This window comes from Procambarus clarkii, chromosome 10 (genome assembly GCF_040958095.1).
Source record: "Procambarus clarkii isolate CNS0578487 chromosome 10, FALCON_Pclarkii_2.0, whole genome shotgun sequence".
Classification (NCBI taxonomy): Eukaryota; Metazoa; Arthropoda; class Malacostraca; order Decapoda; family Cambaridae; genus Procambarus; species Procambarus clarkii.
This window is the reverse complement of record NC_091159.1, coordinates 50,626,106-50,646,650: the sequence shown is the minus strand read 5'-3', so window position 1 is coordinate 50,646,650 and position 20,545 is coordinate 50,626,106. Positions and strand designations below refer to the sequence as shown.

Genomic DNA, 20,545 nt, shown 5'->3' with positions numbered 1-20,545 from the left:
TGAAGCTAGCTATCTCTTCTCTCCTTATCTCTCTCTTCTCGAGACATCAACATCCCTTATCTTTCTACTCTCCAGACACCGACACCCCTTATCTTCTCTCCAGTCAGTGTCGACCTCCATCTCTATCCCTGGCTTTTATAGTTCGTTTTGTTTCAGCTTTTGTGATTGACTTGTGTATTCTTTTATGGTAAGAAGAGCTTGGGTATTTTGTATGAATGGTTAAAAGGAATAAAGGGATGCGAACTATCAGGGAAAAACTCTGAGCCATTACGACTATATAGCACTTGGAAGAGATCAGGATAAGGATTTGGGATGTGACGAGGGGGGGGGGGGGGAGGAGGAATGGTGATTGGGCTCCGGGCACGGTCGGGGATTAAACGCCGACCTGCATGAAACGAAACCTTCGCTCTACCATCCAGCCCAAGTGTGCAGAGACAGCCCCGCTCTTGTGCCAGGTAAGACCACTACGGGCTCACCATAGCCCGTGCTACTTGGAACTTTTTGCTACGAGTAGCTGAATCTAAAACAACAACAACAACAACCCAAGTGTAATGAGGATGAAAGCGATATATCATGCATTATTATAAGGTATTTACACACACATATGAGAGGGGGGGGGGGTAATTTGGTGTTAATAATGTCTCTACAGTTTAGTTTCCACTATTACTATTACTTCAGTAAACATATCCTATATTTTTTCAGATGATTTGCTTTATATGATATACCATCAGCATTAGTGAGGCAGATCCTTAGGCTCGCCTTTATTATTTTGGTCACTGTTTCGACAGGTTCTAAGAGAGGGTTGGTTACTGAGTAGGCTGCGTTGTAGGAGAAAACACTTAGGGGAAATGAGAAATAGGATGGAAGTAGGGATGAAAGATTTGGAGTTTCCCCAGTTTGAGAGTGAACTAGAGATTTGGAATGAAATTGAGAGTAAAGATAGGAAAGAGAAGTGGAATAGACTATGATAGAGGTGTCGAGAAAATCTTTGAATCTGGTCGGAGATCGAACCCAGGACGCTGGTTCGATCCCCCGTCCTGCTGGAAAGTTGTGAGTTGTGATATATGAACTTACCATCAGTGTTGTGCAACACTGTAAACATTTGATCAATGATTCTTGGTCATAACACGTGTTATTGTTTACATGTCCAGGAGCGGTTGTGGTGGCGCCGTCCTCCCTACAGTCCCCTCACTCCTCCCTCCACCCGCCGCCACAGCAGCAGCAGCAGCAGCAGCAACAGCAGCAGTCCGGCCGCCGGGCGGGGAGAAGCACTGGTGGCGGCGGTGGCAGCAGCAGCGGCAGCCACAACCAACAGGCTAGCAGCAGCAGCAGCAGCGGCAGCATGAAGGGAGGCAGCAGTCACGTGGGCATGACGCTGAGCGGCAGCAGCAGCAGTCCGGTGGAGCCCATCAAGCCTCTGTTGGACCTCAGCTCTGGGGCCGCGGGTGCCTCGGTTCTCACGATGCCGCTACATCCGGTCTTTGACGAGGCGGCTCCACGCAACGTCTCCAGTCTGACCGGCAACTCCGCCTACCTCCACTGTCTCGTCCACAACCTTGGGAACAAGAGTGTGAGTATTGTTGTGTTGTGTTGTGTTGTGGTGTGTTGTGATGTGTTGTTGTGCTATGTTGTGTTGTGTTGTGTTGCTGAGACTGGTGCTGTCTCGTCCACAACCTTGGGAACAAGAGTGTGAGTATTGTTGTGTTGTGTTGTGGTGTGTTGTGTTGTGATGTGGTGTGTTGTGTTGTGTTGTGATGTGTTGTGTTGTGTTGTGTTGTGTTGTGATGTGGTGTGTTGTGTTGTGTTGTGATGTGGTGTGTTGTGTTGTGTTGTGTTGTGATGTGGTGTTGTGCTATGTTGTGTTGTGTTGTGTTGCTGAGACTGGTGCTGTCTCGTCTACAACCTTGGGAACAAGAGTGTGAGTATTGTTGTGTTGTGTCATGTTGTGTTGTGTTGTGTTGTGTTGTGTTGTGTCATGTTGTGTTGTGTTCTGTTGTGTTGTTGAGACTGGTGCTGTCTCGTCCACAACCTTGGGAACAAGAGTGTGAGTACTCTTGTGTTGTGTTGTGTTGTGTTGTGTCGTGTTGTGTTGTGTTGTGTTGTACTGTGTTGTGATGTATTGTGTTGGCCTCTTCAGAAGTCAAAGCAACATTAAGTCCAACAGATAGAATGTTGATCTTTACACCAACAAAAAAAAATAAAATTATGCTTGTCCTTAGTCTAACGAAAAAAAAAAAACATATTTTCACTATGATGCAGAAACAGTTGCAAGAATGCGAGCCACAAAGATAGATACACACAATGACCAGTCGGACGAAAACTGACGAGATTGACTCAACAGCTGACAAAAAGACGCAACAACCTAGAGAGAGAGAGAGACAATCACACCCACTAAGCACAAACGTTTCCTCGCAATTTATGTTTTCGTCCAAGTAAAGATGAACGAAGTGATATGAAATACAGCGAAAGGTAATAATAACATACTATAAATTGCTGAATCATTTGTTATAAGACACAAGGTATATAACATATAAGTCAAGCATATATATATATATATATATATATATATATATATATATATATATATATATATATATATATATATATATATATATATATATATATATATATATATATATATATTAGTATATTTTGGTAGCAGTCTTTCCTGTAGACATATATTATTAAATATGACCGAAAAAGTAAGATTAATAATTCTAACACGAATTTTCTCAATCTTTCGTACATTACGCTTCACTGTTGGAGGTAAATCAAAAATCAATTCTCCAAAATTCATTTTTATTTCTAGTCTGACGCGACACGGGCGCGTTTCGTAAAACTTATTACATTTTCAAAGACTTTAGTTCACAAATACACAACTGAATAGAACTTACGTATCTCCGATTTTATATCTACATTTGAGTGAGGTGGAAGGGGTGATGTGGCATTAACACAAGACAGAACAAAATGTGGTATTAATAGGGTATTAATTTCATCAACACAAGACAGAACAAGAGTATTAATAGGGTATTAATTTCATCAACACAAGACAGAACACGAAGCAATGGATATTGAATAGAAGTGTTTGTAGAAAGCCTATTGGTCCATATTTCTTGATGCTTCTATATTGGAGCGGAGTCTTGAGGTGGGTAGAATATAGTTGTGCAATAATTGGCTGTTCATTGCTGGTGTTGACTTCTTGATGTGTAGTGCCTCGCAAACGTCAAGCCGCCTGCTATCGCTGTATCTATCGATGATTTCTGTGTTGTTTACTAGGATTTCTCTGGCGATGGTTTGGTTGTGGGAAGAGATTATATGTTCCTTAATGGAGCCCTGTTGCTTATGCATCGTTAAACGCCTAGAAAGAGATGTTGTTGTCTTGCCTATATACTGGGTTTTTTGGAGCTTACAGTCCCCAAGTGGGCATTTGAAGGCATAGACGACGTTAGTCTCTTTTAAAGCGTTCTGTTTTGTGTCTGGAGAGTTTCTCATGAGTAGGCTGGCCGTTTTTCTGGTTTTATAGTAAATCGTCAGTTGTATCCTCTGATTTTTGTCTGTAGGGATAACGTTTCTATTAACAATATCTTTCAGGACCCTTTCCTCCGTTTTATGAGCTGTGGAAAAGAAGTTCCTGTAAAATAGTCTAATAAGGGGTATAGGTGTTGTGTTAGTTGTCTCTTCAGAGGGTGCATGGCTTTTCACTTTCCTTCTTATGATGTCTTCGACGAAACCATTGGAGAAGCCGTTATTGACTAGGACCTGCCTTACCCTACAGAGTTCTTCGTCGACTTGCTTCCATTCTGAGCTGTGGCTGAGAGCACGGTCGACATATGCGTTAACAACACTCCTCTTGTACCTGTCTGGGCAGTCGCTGTTGGCATTTAGGCACATTCCTATGTTTGTTTCCTTAGTGTAGACTGCAGTGTGGAAACCTCCGCCCTTTTCCATGACTGTTACATCTAGAAAGGGCAGCTTCCCATCCTTTTCCATCTCGTAAGTGAAACGCAGCACGGAACTCTGCTCAAATGCCTCCTTCAGCTCCTGCAGATGTCTGACATCAGGTACCTGTGTAAAAATGTCGTCAACATACTTGCAGTATATGGCCGGTTTCAAGTTCATGTCGACTAAGACTTTTTGCTCGATGGTACCCATGTAGAAGTTTGCAAACAGGACACCTAGGGGAGAACCCATGGCGACCCCATCTACTTGCTTATACATGTGCCCATCCGGGCTCAAGAAGGGTGCCTCTTTAGTACAAGCTTGGAGTAGCTTCCTCAGAATATTTTCTGGTATGTCAAGAGGAGTACAGGCTGGATCACGATACACTCTGTCGGCTATCATTCCGATTGTCTCGTCCACAGGTACGTTGGTAAACAGCGATTCTACGTCCAACGAGGCTCTTATCCCTGTGGCCCGTGTCCCCCGCAGTAAGTCAACAAATTCCTTTGGAGACTTCAGGCTGAAGGCGCAAGGAACATAAGGAGTCAGCAGGCCGTTGAGTCGCTTCGCCAGTTTGTACGTGGGTGTAGGTATCTGGCTAATGATTGGTCGAAGTGGGTTTCCAGGCTTGTGCGTCTTGACATTTCCATACGCATATCCAGGTTTATATTCCCCTAAGTTTATATTAGGGGAATATAAACCTGGATATGCGTATGGAAATGTCAAGACGCACAAGCCTGGAAACCCACTTCGGCCAATCATTAGCCAGATACCCACACCCACGTACAGACTGGCGAAGCGACTCAACGGCCTGCTGACTCCTTATGTTCCTTGCGCCTTCAGCCTGAAGTCTCCAAAGGAATTTGTTGACTTACTGCGGGGCACACGGGCCACAGGGATAAGAGCCTCGTTGGACGTAGAATCGCTGTTTACCAACGTACCTGTGGACGAGACAATCGGAATGATAGCCGACAGAGTGTATCGTGATCCAGCCTGTACTGCTCTTGACATACCAGAAAATATTCTGAGGAAACTACTCCAAGCTTGTACTAAAGAGGCACCCTTCTTGAGCCCGGATGGGCACATGTATAAGCAAGTAGATGGGGTCGCCATGGGTTCTCCCCTAGGTGTCCTGTTTGCAAACTTCTACATGGGTACCATCGAGCAAAAAGTCTTAGTCGACATGAACTTGAAACCGGCCATATACTGCAGGTATGTTGACGACATTTTTACACAGGTACCTGATGTCAGACATCTGCAGGAGCTGAAGGAGGCATTTGAGCAGAGTTCCGTGCTGCGTTTCACTTACGAGATGGAAAAGGATGGGAAGCTGCCCTTTCTAGATGTAACAGTCATGGAAAAGGGCGGAGGTTTCCACACTGCAGTCTACACTAAGGAAACAAACATAGGAATGTGCCTAAATGCCAACAGCGACTGCCCAGACAGGTACAAGAGGAGTGTTGTTAACGCATATGTCGACCGTGCTCTCAGCCACAGCTCAGAATGGAAGCAAGTCGACGAAGAACTCTGTAGGGTAAGGCAGGTCCTAGTCAATAACGGCTTCTCCAATGGTTTCGTCGAAGACATCATAAGAAGGAAAGTGAAAAGCCATGCAACCTCTGAAGAGACAACTAACACAACACCTATACCCCCTATTAGACTATTTTACAGGAACTTCTTTTCCACAGCTCATAAAACGGAGGAAAGGGTCCTGAAAGATATTGTTAATAGAAACGTTATCCCTACAGACAAAAATCAGAGGATACAACTGACGATTTACTATAAAACCAGAAAAACGGCCAGCCTATTCATGAGAAACTCTCCAGACACAAAACAGAACGCTTTAAAAGAGATTAACGTCGTCTATGCCTTCAAATGCCCACTTGCGGACTGTAAGCTCCAAAAAACCCAGTATATAGGCAAGACAACAACATCTCTTTCTAGGCGTTTAACGATGCATAAGCAACAGGGCTCCATTAAAGAACATATAATCTCTTCCCACAACCAAACCATCGCCAGAGAAATCCTAGTAAACAACACAGAAATCATCGATAGATACAGCGATAGCAGGCGGCTTGACGTTTGCGAGGCACTACACATCAAGAAGTCAACACCAGCAATGAACAGCCAATTATTGCACAACTATATTCTACCCACCTCAAGACTCCGCTCCAATATAGAAGCATCAAGAAATATGGACCAATAGGCTTTCTACAAACACTTCTATTCAATATCCATTGCTTCGTGTTCTGTCTTGTGTTGATGAAATTAATACCCTATTAATACTCTTGTTCTGTCTTGTGTTGATGAAATTAATACCCTATTAATACCACATTTTGTTCTGTCTTGTGTTAATGCCACATCACCCCTTCCACCTCACTCAAATGTAGATATAAAATCGGAGATACGTAAGTTCTATTCAGTTGTGTATTTGTGAACTAAAGTCTTTGAAAATGTAATAAGTTTTACGAAACGCGCCCGTGTCGCGTCAGACTAGAAATAAAAATGAATTTTGGAGAATTGATTTTTGATTTACCTCCAACAGTGAAGCGTAATGTACGAAAGATTGAGAAAATTCGTGTTAGAATTATTAATCTTACTTTTTCGGTCATATTTAATAATATATATATATATATATATATATATATATATATATATATATATATATATATATATATATATATATATATATATATATATATATATATATATAATTGCTCTTGAGGCAATTCACATAAGAATAGAGCGACCTACCATGAACACCCAAATCACGGAACTATTTACTCTACCCACCATGAGAGTAAGGACAAGACAAGAACATATCAATGCCAACACAGAAGACAATGTCCAACATAACAGGCCAATTACACTGGATTAATCTTTGTGTTTAGATAGGAGATGCCTCGTATGGGCCAATAAGCCTTCTGCAGCGCTATGTTTATCCCTTATGTATCCCCCCATGTTTTTCACCTTCATTGTATTATCACCTGACCTAATGCGGATATATATATATATATATATATATATATATACCTGACTAAAGGGCGAATTATAATGAAGATAATGAACTACAAAGATCATATAAGAAGCGCATCTGACAGACACCGTCAAAACACGCTCCTAAATCCTGGGAAAATTCCTTTATCAAAAATAGTTAAGGAGAGCTAAAAAAAAAAAAATACACGATAATAATTTGCCTTCAGTGAGACCAATTTAGACAATATCGTTAATCTTAGAAGCAATCTCTGGAACCAATAATGGATCCATTTTTATACAAGCCTTAGCTCATATTTAAGATATTATCGAGGTATTAACCTTAATTCAGATATATTCCTGTCTACAGATTTCCATGAGGGTAATTTCTTTGCATTCAACCTGATCCTCCACTCCATTGTAAATTATAAATAATGCATACTAATCCTCGTTCATTCCTACACAATACTAGCTGTACCCGGCCACGCGTTGCTGTGACTCAGCAACCCTCCTTTGTTCCCCCATCCACCCCATCATTTCCCCCTCACCCATCTCCTCAGCCTCCCAACAATTCCCCCTCCACCGTCCCCTCGTCCTCCCCACCATTCCCCACGCCACCATCTCCTCTTCCTTCCCACCATGCCCCACTCCCCCTGTCCCTTTGTCCTCCCCACTATTCTCCATTCCCACATACCCTCGTCCCCACCATCTCGAACTCCCCCCATCCCCTCGTCGTTTCCCCCTCCATTAACCCCCCTCGCTTGTCCCCTCGTCCTCCCCACCCTCTCTCACTTCCGTCCCTCCTCGTCATCCCCACAATTTCCCACTCCATCGTCCGATGCCTTTCCAAATGGTCTGATGTTCCCATCATAAAATTGGGAATATCAAGTGATTTGATGTTACACCACTGAAATATAAGAAAAACACTTTAAAATTAAATGAAAATATGAAAAAATAAAAAATAAACTATACTCACGAAATGAACGGTATGGTAAACAACACAGTTCAATTCCAACGCAATTCACACAAAATAATTAAATGAAAATGAAAATAAATCAAAATCTACGAAAATAAACTTTCTCAATGCAATCAGAAACACTGAAATGGAATTCATGACATATTTAGTATAGCGTGAATGTTGCTATTATGTGCAACAGACGGCGCTGTTTTTCAAAAACGCATGTTTTTACCTGTCACCGAGGTGGCATCTATATAGTAGAAATATAAAAAGACACGCCTATTCGAATGCAACGTCGTGTCAAAATTTCAAAGCACTCGGTGAAGAACTTTCGGAGATTTCAGCGTGTGTTGCTCTTACGTCCAACAGGTGGCGATGTTTAAAAAAAAAAAGTTTTTTCTTGTCACAGGTGAGGCATGTATATAGTAGATATATAAAAAGACGCGCCTATTTGAATGCAACGTTGTGTCAAAATTTCAAAGTAATCGGTAAAGAGGTTTCGAAGATTTCCCTCAAAAGAAAAACACATGAAAAACAGTTTTTCAGAAAAAGCATGTTTTTTTACCTTCACAGACGTGACATCTATATACTATGTAAACACCTGCTCGGATGCGAATGGAACGTTGTTTGAAAATTTCAAAGTAATCGGTGAAGAACTTTCGGATATTAGCGGTTATGCACAAACGAACATTTCCATTTTTATTTATATAGAAATGTACTCTGATTAATATATTCCTCAATTTTTTTCTGATTGACCAATATGCTTTTTTATAACATTCTTGGGAAGGGATCTGTTTCATACAGTCACAAGCAGATTTCGACGCATTCTTAATCGTACCTAAAACCCGAAAGTACCTAAAACGTGGTACTGTCTACCTCGTTTTCATTGTACTGAAGTACCAGCATGTTCTTGAAAAACTGATCCACTCTATTGCTACAAGACATTCACACACGTCTTCATTGTTTACTTATCAACAAATTTACCATTACAGACAATCAATGTCCTCAGAAACATTAAAGAAAATACAGACTATTTAACTCTAATGTGACGGTACAAATAAAAGTTCACATATAAACACACGTTTTTAGGCTTCACATACGCACTCAATTTGAAAGATTCTATCATATCTATACACCATTGTATCCACAAATGGTAGAGTTCTATTTATATATCTTTCAACGGTGACGTAAAATGAAGGAACCAGGTTATCGAGTCTTATAGAAGTTCATTACACTCTAAGATATCAGGTCCTAGACATTCCACATCAACATAGCTAAAGCACTAATATCTTTCGGTAAGATTTTAGACAACATCTTAGTTTAAAATCCTCCATATATAAATTGCTGTGCACAGGAGATAAAGGTTTCCAATTGCCAAACCAAAAAAGGGGGTTTGGCAATTGGCAAACCAACAAACCATAAAACAACACAGGTGTTATCATTAATTCACAGCTTAATTAATTCAGTAAAGGCGAACGCAGGTAAATCCAACTTTAGGTAGCTCCTCCAGGACTAATTGCAAAAAAAATCCTCAACAGTAACCTTGATAAATGAAACGTTGTGCCGCCACTCACTACACTAAAATTATATATATCACTCTTTTTTCCTTAACTCACTAAATTGACATTGTTCATAGTGTGCGGCACAGCTGCAGTACCTGCAAATGAGGGGAAAAATCATTGCTGGCCACTTTGTATGCCTGCACAGCCCACCTGACGATCAGTCTAGCTGGGTTAATTGGCTTTGTAAACTTTAACAGGGCCATTATACACATATCTGGTAAAGATAGTGATCAGAAATTCGGTTTCCTTACGAGTTCATTATCCTTCAGCAATCGTTTCAATTTTGTATTAAAATAACCAAACCACTTGGATTATCCAGCTTCTAGCAAGGTCGACGTTCAATCCCCGATCATCCAAATAGTCAATAATATACTTCCAAACACGCGACTAAACTACGACGTTGCTACAATGTTCAAACAAGTTGTAACACCTTCTAACAAGTAGTAACAATTATCTATCAAGTTGTATTAAGAGTCTAACACGTCAAAGAAAATTTATAACAAGATGTAACAACTTTGTAACATATTGTAACAAGGTAACAATAATGATCGTTACGTTGTATGTTTGCCTTTCTTCCTTCCAATCCTAAATCATTATCTTTATATCAAATCCAAGTACTTTATAATCGTAATAGCTTAATTTTTTTGTGTTCACTATGAACACACTGTATTAGATTTATCAGCTTTAGTAAAATGCAAATCCTTTATAACATTATCAAACACTTTATTACACTTAACACGGCAACCAGGAACCACCTTGTTTAATAATAGCGAGCCAGAAACCTCGTATACATTAATCTCTTCTATCTATATCACATTTATTTTAGAAATTAAAAATCCTTTAACAACTCCACCGTAATTCACGTTTTCGTCAGAGGCCAAAAAACTAAGGTGATATATTATTTTCGTCTGTCAAACTAATTATTAACAAATTCGGGGATATAATATTTGGTACGATCACTACGCTGAATGAGCTTTGCTAAATTAAGTTATTAGGTAGTACTCACCTCCCGGCGGGAAGCAGTTAGGGTCCAGGAGCAGTAGTCCAACATCGAATCAATTCACTATAAAGGAACTGAGAAGCAGTGCCTATAATTCCATGTCAAACACTTAAAAACACCCCTTAATTCAACGTCAAGCACTTAAAACAACACTTAATTCAACGTCAAGCACTTAAAACAACACTAATTCCACGTCAAGGATTAAAAACAACACTTAATTCCACGTCATGTACTTAAAAAAACACTTAATTCCACGTTATGCACTTAGAACAACACCCAATTCCACGTCACGCACTTAAAACAACACTTCATTCCACGTCAAGCACTTAAAACATTCCCGGACTTCATAACTTTCCACAATGTCAATGTTTTGATTAAACACGACGCTGCCTCTCACCAGCCAGACAACGTCAGTAAATTGATTAGAGAGTAAGGATTTAGTCCCCCGTCTGTGTCCTGTGTCCTGTGTCCTGTGTCCTGTGTCCTGTTCACCAGGATACTTCCGGAGGAACGTGGACCTTTAACCTCCCGTCAACCACCGCCACAGTGTTACGAATGTTTACTGCGTATCGGTATTCGTGTTTCTGTTTCAGCTTGTCCCTAGTCACGGAAATTCGGAAATCAGTCAATTCTATGCATGACTCTACGACCTGTGAAAGCCTTACCATTCACCTTGTTCGTGAATAATAATAAAAATAAAGGCAACAGTTTAGAATAAATTATTATAGCTTTCGTTGTGCATTTGAAATTTGTTCGTTCAGCTTCATGTGAACGAAAACGTAAATTTGAGGGTAGTGCGAGTGACTGGTCGCGTTAATTGTCGTTTCTCCCGCTTTGTTGTCGTGTCGCTGCCTGTCGTCCTCGGACTCAATATCTTGACTTGTTGATTAAGATGGATATCGTGTTTACAATGAGAAGGGGGGGATGGGGGTTTGAGCTCATCAAATTCGTTTCTGAATTAAAAAGAAATTTTATTTATGGTGCACAAGACTCATGGCCTATGTTTAAAACTTATGTTACTTAGAGATTAACGTTTGATTTTAACTTGTTTTTTCGAGAATGGTGATAGGCGAAGGGTGAGGGAGAATGGGTGATGAAGCGGGGAATATAAGGTAGTGAGAAAGAGGGATGGTAGTGGTGAGAGGAGGAGGAAGTGATATGGTTAGTGGGAGAGGAATAGAAGGTCGGTTTAGAGAGGAATGAGAGAAGAGGGAGGAAGGAGAGATAGCAGTAAGAGGGGGGGAATGAGAAGTGTCGAGAGTTTAAGATAGAGCTGAAGTGAGAGTTAAGATGAGAGAGGGTTGACAAAGAGTAGGAAGCACAGCAGTGAACGGAGGTGAAAGGGACTGCCTCTCTGACTGGTGCCTCTCAACTGGTGAGACTAGATGGTAAATCTCTTTGGCACAGTGAGGCCCAACACGGTGAGCCTCGGGGCTTCAGAGGCCGCAATCTGGAGGCTGACGAAGGCTCTCAATAATTGAAGAGATCGATGTAGGCGCCCTCAAAGGGTCCCTGGGGCTAGCAAGACCCTCGGGCGTGAAATAAGACTTGTAATTTTAAATTCCTAGAGCATCACGGATCCAGCTGGCACGCAACCTCTGAAGCCCTTCTCGCTAAGGGCAAATACCAACACATAAGCCAAAGGTTCCTGATCAACAAAGGTACTGAGACGCATAAGTGAGAGGAATGGGGGATTAATGGTGTTGTGAAGGGGCTTCCAGGGTGTCCATACTTGAACACTCTTGGGGTGAATGCTAAGTCAAATTGCAGAGGCAGGGTTCAGTAGGAAACGTTGGGGCAGGATGGATAAAAGGCAGGATGGACTCACAAGAGGTCAAGAGAGAGAGAGAGAGAGAGAGAGAGAGAGAGAGAGAGAGAGAGAGAGAGAGAGAGAGAGAGAGAGAGAGAGAGAGAGAGAGAGAGAGAGAGAGAGAGAGAGAGAGAGAGAGAGAGAGAGGAGAGAGAGAGAGAGAGAGAGAGAGAGAGAGCATTTTTTCTCAATTTTCTCACTTTAAACATTGTTTCTTTGTTTATTTTTCCACTGCCTCTTAGAATCTATCATCACCTCACAACTGTACCATCTGTCCTCCAATGCAGCTTGGACCAGTGTGTGTATTTACTTATGTGCGCCTGAAGCTTCGAGCCGTTAGCTCTTGGACCCGCCTTCTAACCGTCTTATCTGCAGATATGCAGTTCTTATTGACTTTCAACCCTTTAGACTTTTAGCTATTTTTACCTTTCAAGATGGTTTTGATGTCATGGCTGCATACTCAAGGTGTGGTCTCACGTAGGTGGAGAGACCACACTGCCTGTTTTAATGGGTACTGTAGCAGTGCCCTTCGTTATTGGCTTATAATCTAAGACCCCGGGTTCAATACCCGGGCGGGGAAAGGAACGGTTGGGCACGCTTCTTATTACCCGATGCCTCTGTTCACCTAGCTGTAAAATAGGTAACGAGGAGTTATGCAATTGCAGCGGATTGCATCCTGTGAAATAACAGTAATTGATCCAGGAAGATATCGACAAGTCTATGTAAGCGCAAGCCTCATAAGTCTACTACGGGCTCGCCTTAGCCCGTGCTACTTGGAACATTTAATTCCAAGCAGCGAATCTTAAACAACAACAACAGCAAGCCTCATGTACCAGACAACGGGAGGTATTGTCGAGGCTTCCGAGGGCTTCACGAGACTCAAGGCTCCTTCGAGACTTCGTCGAGGCTTCTGAGGGCTTCACGAGACTCAAGGCTCCTTCGAGACTTCGTCGAGGCTTCCGAGGGCTTCACAAGACTCAAGGCTCCTTCGAGACTTCGTCAAGGCTTCCGAGGGCTTCACAAGACTCAAGGCTCCTTCGAGACTTCGTCGAGGCTTCCGAGGGCTTCACGAGACTCAAGGCTTCGTCGAGACCTCGTCGAGGCTTCCGAGGGCTTCACGAGACTCAAGGCTTCGTCGAGACCTCGTCGAGGCTTCCGAGAGCTTCACGAGACTCATGTCAGCAGCCGATAAAGCTAAACGTCCCTCCGGTGTAAAGTTTTTTGCTGTTATTCCTGCCTTCAAGTCATCTTTCGTCGACAGAAGGAGCGGCGTTCTCCTCTCATGTGTATTGACATTCTGGTCTCGTAACACCATGGCTCCCCCCCCCCAACCTCGTTACCTAACATTTGTCGGGGGGTTGAACTCGAGTGGCCACTTGTGAGACAATGCCTGGGTCTTGACGGGGGCGCTGGTGAAGCCGTCTTGACTTGTATGAAGTCCTCACCTTTCTCGCTAGTTTCATGTCGTAAGCGAGTATTGACGTGACACCACTCCTATTGTTTTGTGTGTGTGTGTGTGTGTGTGTGTGTGTGTGTGTGTGTGTGTGTGTGTGTGTGTGTGTGTGTGTGTGTGTGTGTGTGTGTGTGTGTGTGTGTGTGTGTGTGTGTGTGTGTGTGTGTGTGTGTGTGTGTGTGTGTGTGTGTGCGTGTATGTGTGTGTGTGTGTGTGCGTGTGTGTGTGTGTGTGTGTGTGTGTGTGTGTGTGTGTGTGTGTGTGTGTGTGTGTGTGTGTGTGTGTGTGTGTGTGTGTGTGTGTGTGTGTGTGTGTGTGTGTGTGTGTGTGTGTGTGTGTGTGTGTGTGTGTGTGTGTGTGTTTGAGGACGGGTTCGCTGAAAACAGCTATTTATCAAAGTCAAGAAATGACGCCTGCAGTGACTATACGGGTCAATATATCTTTTCTCTGTGACTTTATTGGTCAATATATCCCCTCTCTGCCTTCCGCCTGTCAAAACAGTAGGTCTTGCGAAACGTGTTTATCTTCTATTTCGCTGCATATTGTTCCTTCCTGTGTGTCGTGTCTTCACAACTCCCAGATCCTCTTATATTTTTATTCTTACCCTCTATTCCCTTCAAAATATATTTGCCTCACCGTTCACTTTGTTTCCTCTCTATTTCCTGCCTCCTGAAAAATATATACCTCACATCTTCCTCTCTAGCAAGACACCCAATCCTACCTACCTATCGACCTATCTACCTACCTACGTATCTGCCTCTCTCTCTCTCTCTCTCTCTCTCTCTCTCTCTCTCTCTCTCTCTCTCTCTCTCTCTCTCTCTCTCTCTCTCTCTCTCTCTCTCTCTCTCTCTCTCACCCACCACCACCATCATCTTCCACCTCAATTAAACCTCCCAATATCCCCCGTCATATGATGGATTCAGTTTAACAGCTCGTCGATTATAACTGTCTACGAAGGTGCTCGTCTGACGGGCTGTGTTCCCGTTCACAGAGAATGGGAGGAGTGGCTGACCAGCTGTCAGCATGGTGGCATTATGGGGCCACCACGGGATGCACATCTCTCAGAGTGGTGGTATTATGGGGCCACCACGGGATGCACATCTCTCAGAGTGGTGGTATTATGGGGCCACCACGGGATGCACATCTCTCAGAGTGGTGGTATTATGGGGCCACCACGGGATGCACATCTCTCAGAGTGGTGGTATTATGGGGCCACCACGGGATGCACATCTCTCAGAGTGGTGGTATTATGGGGCCACCACGGGATGCACATCTCTCAGAGTGGTGGTATTATGGGGCCACCACGGGATGCACATCTCTCAGAGTGGTGGTATTATGGGGCCACCACGGGATGCACATCTCTCAGAGTGGTGGTATTATGGGGCCACCACGGGATGCACATCTCTCAGAGTGGTGGTATTATGGGGCCACCACGGGATGCACATCTCTCAGAGTGGTGGTATTATGGGGCCACCACGGGATGCACATCTCTCAGAGTGGTGGTATTATGGGGCCACCACGGGATGCACATCTCTCAGAGTGGTGGTATTATGGGGCCACCACGGGATGCACATCTCTCAGAGTGGTGGTATTATGGGGCCACCACGGGATGCACATCTCTCAGAGTGGTGGTATTATGGGGCCACCACGGGATGCACATCTCTCAGAGTGGTGGTATTATGGGGCCACCACGGGATGCACATCTCTCAGAGTGGTGGTATTATGGGGCCACCACGGGATGCACATCTCTCAGAGTGGTGGTATTATGGGGCCACCACGGGATGCACATCTCTCAGAGTGGTGGTATTATGGGGCCACCACGGGATGCACATCTCTCAGAGTGGTGGTATTATGGGGCCACCACGGGATGCACATCTCTCAGAGTGGTGGTATTAAGGCGAAATAGCCGGTGTGAAAAATAAAAGATATCGCTAGGGAATGTTAATATGCCCTAGCGATATTATTTTGTACACACAATATGAATGTCTATGTATATTTCAATAAAAGAATATGATACAAATATTCATACATGTCCCCTCCTCGAATCGTCAGAATAACCACGTCTCCTAAATCATTACACACAGGTGTGTGAACCTTACATAGGTGTGTCACCTACATTCAATGGAGTATGTAGGTGACACACCTGCGTCACCTACATACTCCATTACTACCCCCCCCCCCCACCCGGAAAAAAATATAAATGTTTACTATTGATTTTCAGGAGAGAAATTTAAACTGTAGATAAAAGCCAAGGTACTTTGTCCAATCATAAATACTTGTTCGCGTGAAAGCAAACGATATTTTTTTTAAGAAACTATAAAAATCAGATGAACCATTGAGAATATGGAATCGCGGCGGACACTAGATGATCTTAAGATCTGTAGCTGGAACTCGCAAGGTTGGGGCCCCACGTAAACTTTTTGCTCAAGGAGAAGGGCTTTTTGTTTTCCTCCACTTCCGCTATGTTTGCTTGAAGACCACGGGCCTCAGGAGAACGATGATTGGTTATTCTCTTCTGATTCCTAATTTTGCTGCTGTTTTGGCTTTTGAAGTGCCACAGATGTATTTGTGTATCTGTGTGATGACCATACTACACACTACAAAGTGAAGGGACGACGACGTTTCGGTCCGTCCTAGACCATTCTCAAGTCGATTGTGTGCCACAGAGCCAAAGTAGCGGAAGGAAGATCCACTGCGATATGGTACAAACAAGCAACTGGGTACTACTCTTTCAAGGCCAACCAACACAATCCACTTGAGAATGGTCCCCAGGACGGATCGAAACGTCGTCGTCCCTTCACTTTCTAGTTTGTGGTTTGGTCAACATATTTCAGCCACGTTATTGTGACTCCTCACCTGCATCTGTGTGATCTATTTGAAAGAATAATCGATGAATAATTTTGGAGATGGTCATATATAAATGAACAATCATTTATGAATAAGAATTTTTAAACGAATTGAAGTGAGCGTCCCGTGAACCGCTTTGATATGATCGAGTGGGTTGTTACTGCGTGCAGAGGATCACTGTACTCACCGCATGGGGAGGTTGAACTTCAGTGCTTGGGTCCCGGCGTCACGATATTCCCTCGAGCGGTGAACCGATTCCGAACATTTTGTGCTCTGTCATTGGCATATATGAAGCTGTGAATAACTTGCTCGCGAAGAATTAATGCCACAAATAGCAAGTCAGTCCACTGTAACTTAAAACGTTGGTCCACTTCTAAAAATTATTCACAAATCTCGGTGTTTAACAACGAATCCCAATCGCCAAAATGACGAGGCAACAAAAAAAAAATTAAAGTTTGAATGTTGCAATAAGGTCAGAATTGGAGAGCATCCAATAATCCCAGATCACCAGCATCCTTGCATCCCTACATCACATCCAACAAGCATCCCAACGTATCAGCATACAAGTCTCTCAGCATCCAAATCTCCCAACATCCCTGCCTATCATTATCCCAGAATCCCAGCGTACCAGCCGATAAACATCCCAGCAACCAGACATTTCATTCTACAAGCATTCCAGCAGCTCAGCCTCCAAGTAGTGTCAGCACCTCATCCTTCAACTATCCCAGCCACCCAGCATCTCAGCATCCCAGCCTGCAAGCATCCTAACCCATACGCATATCCCAGCCTACGACCACACCCCAGGATCCTAGCATTGCAATCTCCCAGCCTCGAAGCATTCCAGCTTCCCAGCATTCGAGCCAACCTCCATCCCAGCAACCCCCAGGGGTCCCAGCCTCCTAGCATGCCAGAGAGAAGAGGAGGGTCTTATGTCGCTGAGATGGATAAGAGGTGTCAGTTTACACCTGCGGTCTAGGATGGAGCATCTCTGGGTGTAGGAACGTTGGGTTTACCTGGGTGTAAGAGGGAGGTTTACCAGGAGCTAGAGGGATACCAACACTTGCTGAAGCCACAGGCAGGGCTGGTCTTACAGGCCACTGACTAGTGTTAACAGACTTGGTTTGTTAAGGGTAAGTGTGTTAAGAAGTAAGTTTGTTTAGGGTGAGTGTGCTGAGCGTGAGTGTGGTGGAGGTGTGGGTGCTGTGAATGAGTGACAGTGACGGAGCCGTCATACCTGTCTTCCCACACCAAATAACTAATGATGTAATCGTTGATTAATTAGCCAGGGATCAGGTGTGCACTGGCCGCCCACCTGGCCGCCCATCTGGCCGCCCACCTGGTCGCCCATCTGGCCGCCCATCTGGCCGCCCATCTGGCCTTTCTCCTGGCCACCCACTAGTCTGCTGATGTGGATTCACTCTATTAGTTATAAAACTTCATATAATGCATTAAAAACACCAAAAATTAGCTCTGAGTGGTTTGTTACCTGTCTCTGTTTATATGTGTATATATACATATATATATATATATATATATATATATATATATATATATATATATATATATATATATATATTTATATATATTGTTCTCGCATTTTTATATTTTTTGAGGAAAAAGCAATATATGTTTTATAGGTCTTGCCTCCATTTCCCCCTAACCCCCGGCCTAAAGTTCAATCTGCATGTATATGTGCCTAGTATATCTGCGCAATATGTCTGCACAATATGTCTGCACAATATGTCTGCACAATATGTCTGCACAATATGTCTGCACAATATGTCTGCACAATATGTCTGCACAATATGTCTGCACAATATGTCTGCACAATATGTCTGCACAATATGTCTGCACAATATGTCTGCACAATATGTCTGCACAATATGTCTGCACAATATGTCTGCACAATATGTCTGCACAATATGTCTGCACAATATGTCTGCACAATATGTCTGCACAATATGTCTGCACAATATGTCTGCACAATATGTCTGCACAATATGTCTGCACAATATGTCTGCACAATATGTCTGCACAATATGTCTGCACAATATGTCTGCACAATATGTCTGCACAATATGTCTGCGCAATATGTCTACACAACTTTTTCCCACAATATAAATAAAAAATCTCCCGGAAGTGACAACCACTCCTCTATTTACTTGATCAGTACAGGTTTTAGAGAGGTTAACGAGACCACCTGCTAATTACACACTTGGCCGTTCAAGAGCTCGTTAATTAAGCTGTAACTTAAACAAGACTCACAACTGATTACCTTCAAAGTTTTTTTCATTATTTTTTTTTGTCGCTGTTTTTGGAAGCGTATCTGTCTCTATCGTACATAATCTTCAACAATATGGTAAGGTGGAGAGTGTACGCTTGAATAACCATCCATTTCAAAATGCGAAGGTACTTAATTGGCAGTTGGACAGTGAAAATAGTCTTTAACCGGAGTGTAGCCTTGTCGGTTACGGTGGCGGGATATTCATCAGCTTTCTATACACCAGGCAACCAAAAACTTGTTTCAAATGTGTGCAGCCACTTGGCTGGCCACTTGGCTGCTGCGTGACGGCTGCGGATCATGTCAATATGTTTCGTCATTACGACACCTCTGTGTTTCAGAGGGAGGGTAGCCCTATGCTGCTGCGTGGCCAGGCTCCTGGGAGTCCCTGTGTTTCAGAGGGACGGTAGCCCTGTGCAGCTGCGTGGCCAGGCTCCTGGGAGCCCCTGTGTTTCAGAGGGACGGTAGCCCTGTGCAGCTGCGTGGCCAGGTTGGAAGGTCTGGATGTGGATCTCAATGGCCTACACTGTCTACAGGTGCGGATGACGTTTTGTACACGTCATGATGGTGGATGTCAGGTGGACAGGTGTCGGCTGGGTCCTTTCAGACGGAATAGAGATGTGGACCAAAATGACTGACAGGTGGTGCGTGGCTAGTCCCAGTGGCAGTGTGTAGTCGTGTTAGCGAGAGGATTTTTGGAAGCGGCCTTACTGCTCCCTGATGTTGTAGGTGCTGGTGTATGCAGCGAGGAGCTGCTGGTCCTAGTTTCAGCTAGGACTTCCGAAGTGGTCACATGAGAGATATGAGAAGGACGACTTGGAGACGGATTTACCTTCCTCTTGTACTGAGTCTGGGCACTCGTTAATTTTGGGGAGAAATTCAACAAAGGGGTTGAACGTACATGTCCTTAATCCACGATACGGATTAAGGACATGTACAAGTTTCAAGGATATTTGTGGAGGATCTTCTGCAGAAAATGGATGTGCGCTGCCTGAAGGTCTGAACCTTGAAATTGCAGGACTGTGGACGGGTCGAAGACGTGCCTGAGATGGGTGTTGCCAGCTCTGTGGCAACACAGATGCTGTGTTGCCAAGATGCCGTGCTTCCTGGGGTGCCTCCTTGAGCTCAGATGGATGATGTGTGTGTAGTGGAGCGTAGTGAAGTGTCCGAATCTTGGCCCCTTAGCTCGAATAATCGTAAAACCACTTAGCAGACACTTCACAAGGGGATTACATGAAGCAGTACGCTCTGGAGACTCAAGTACTGACTCCAGCTGACTCAGGGAGGAATGATTGATAAATAAGGGTAATAAGTCAATAGGTCAAGGGACGATTAGCTCAGTAATGCGTCGCCTAGGCATAATTAATGCACATGGGGTTGAAGGTTTAAACATTGGTTTATCTAGATCTTTAGATGGAATTTCCTAGCTCTGGTTACCAATTGGAGGCAAACTGAATTGATGGTGTATACGACACGGACGAGAGACTTACTCTCACTGTGGAATTCACTCGACCTGCGTGTCCTTGATGTTCTGCCTTCCTGAGGCTCAGGCACAGCTCACGTGCACACACACACACACACACACACACACACACACACACACACACACACACACACACACACACACACACACACACACACACACACACACACACACACACACACACACACACACACACACACACACACATATATATATATATATGTTATATATAACTTTGC

General features: G+C 43.5%; 1 pseudogene; it reads left to right on the top strand.

Moving 5' to 3' along the window:
- Positions 1–1,210: 1,210 nt before the first annotated feature.
- The window catches only part of LOC138363086 (neurotrimin-like), a 118,015-nt pseudogene continuing 98,680 nt past the window's right edge, over positions 1,211–20,545 (top strand).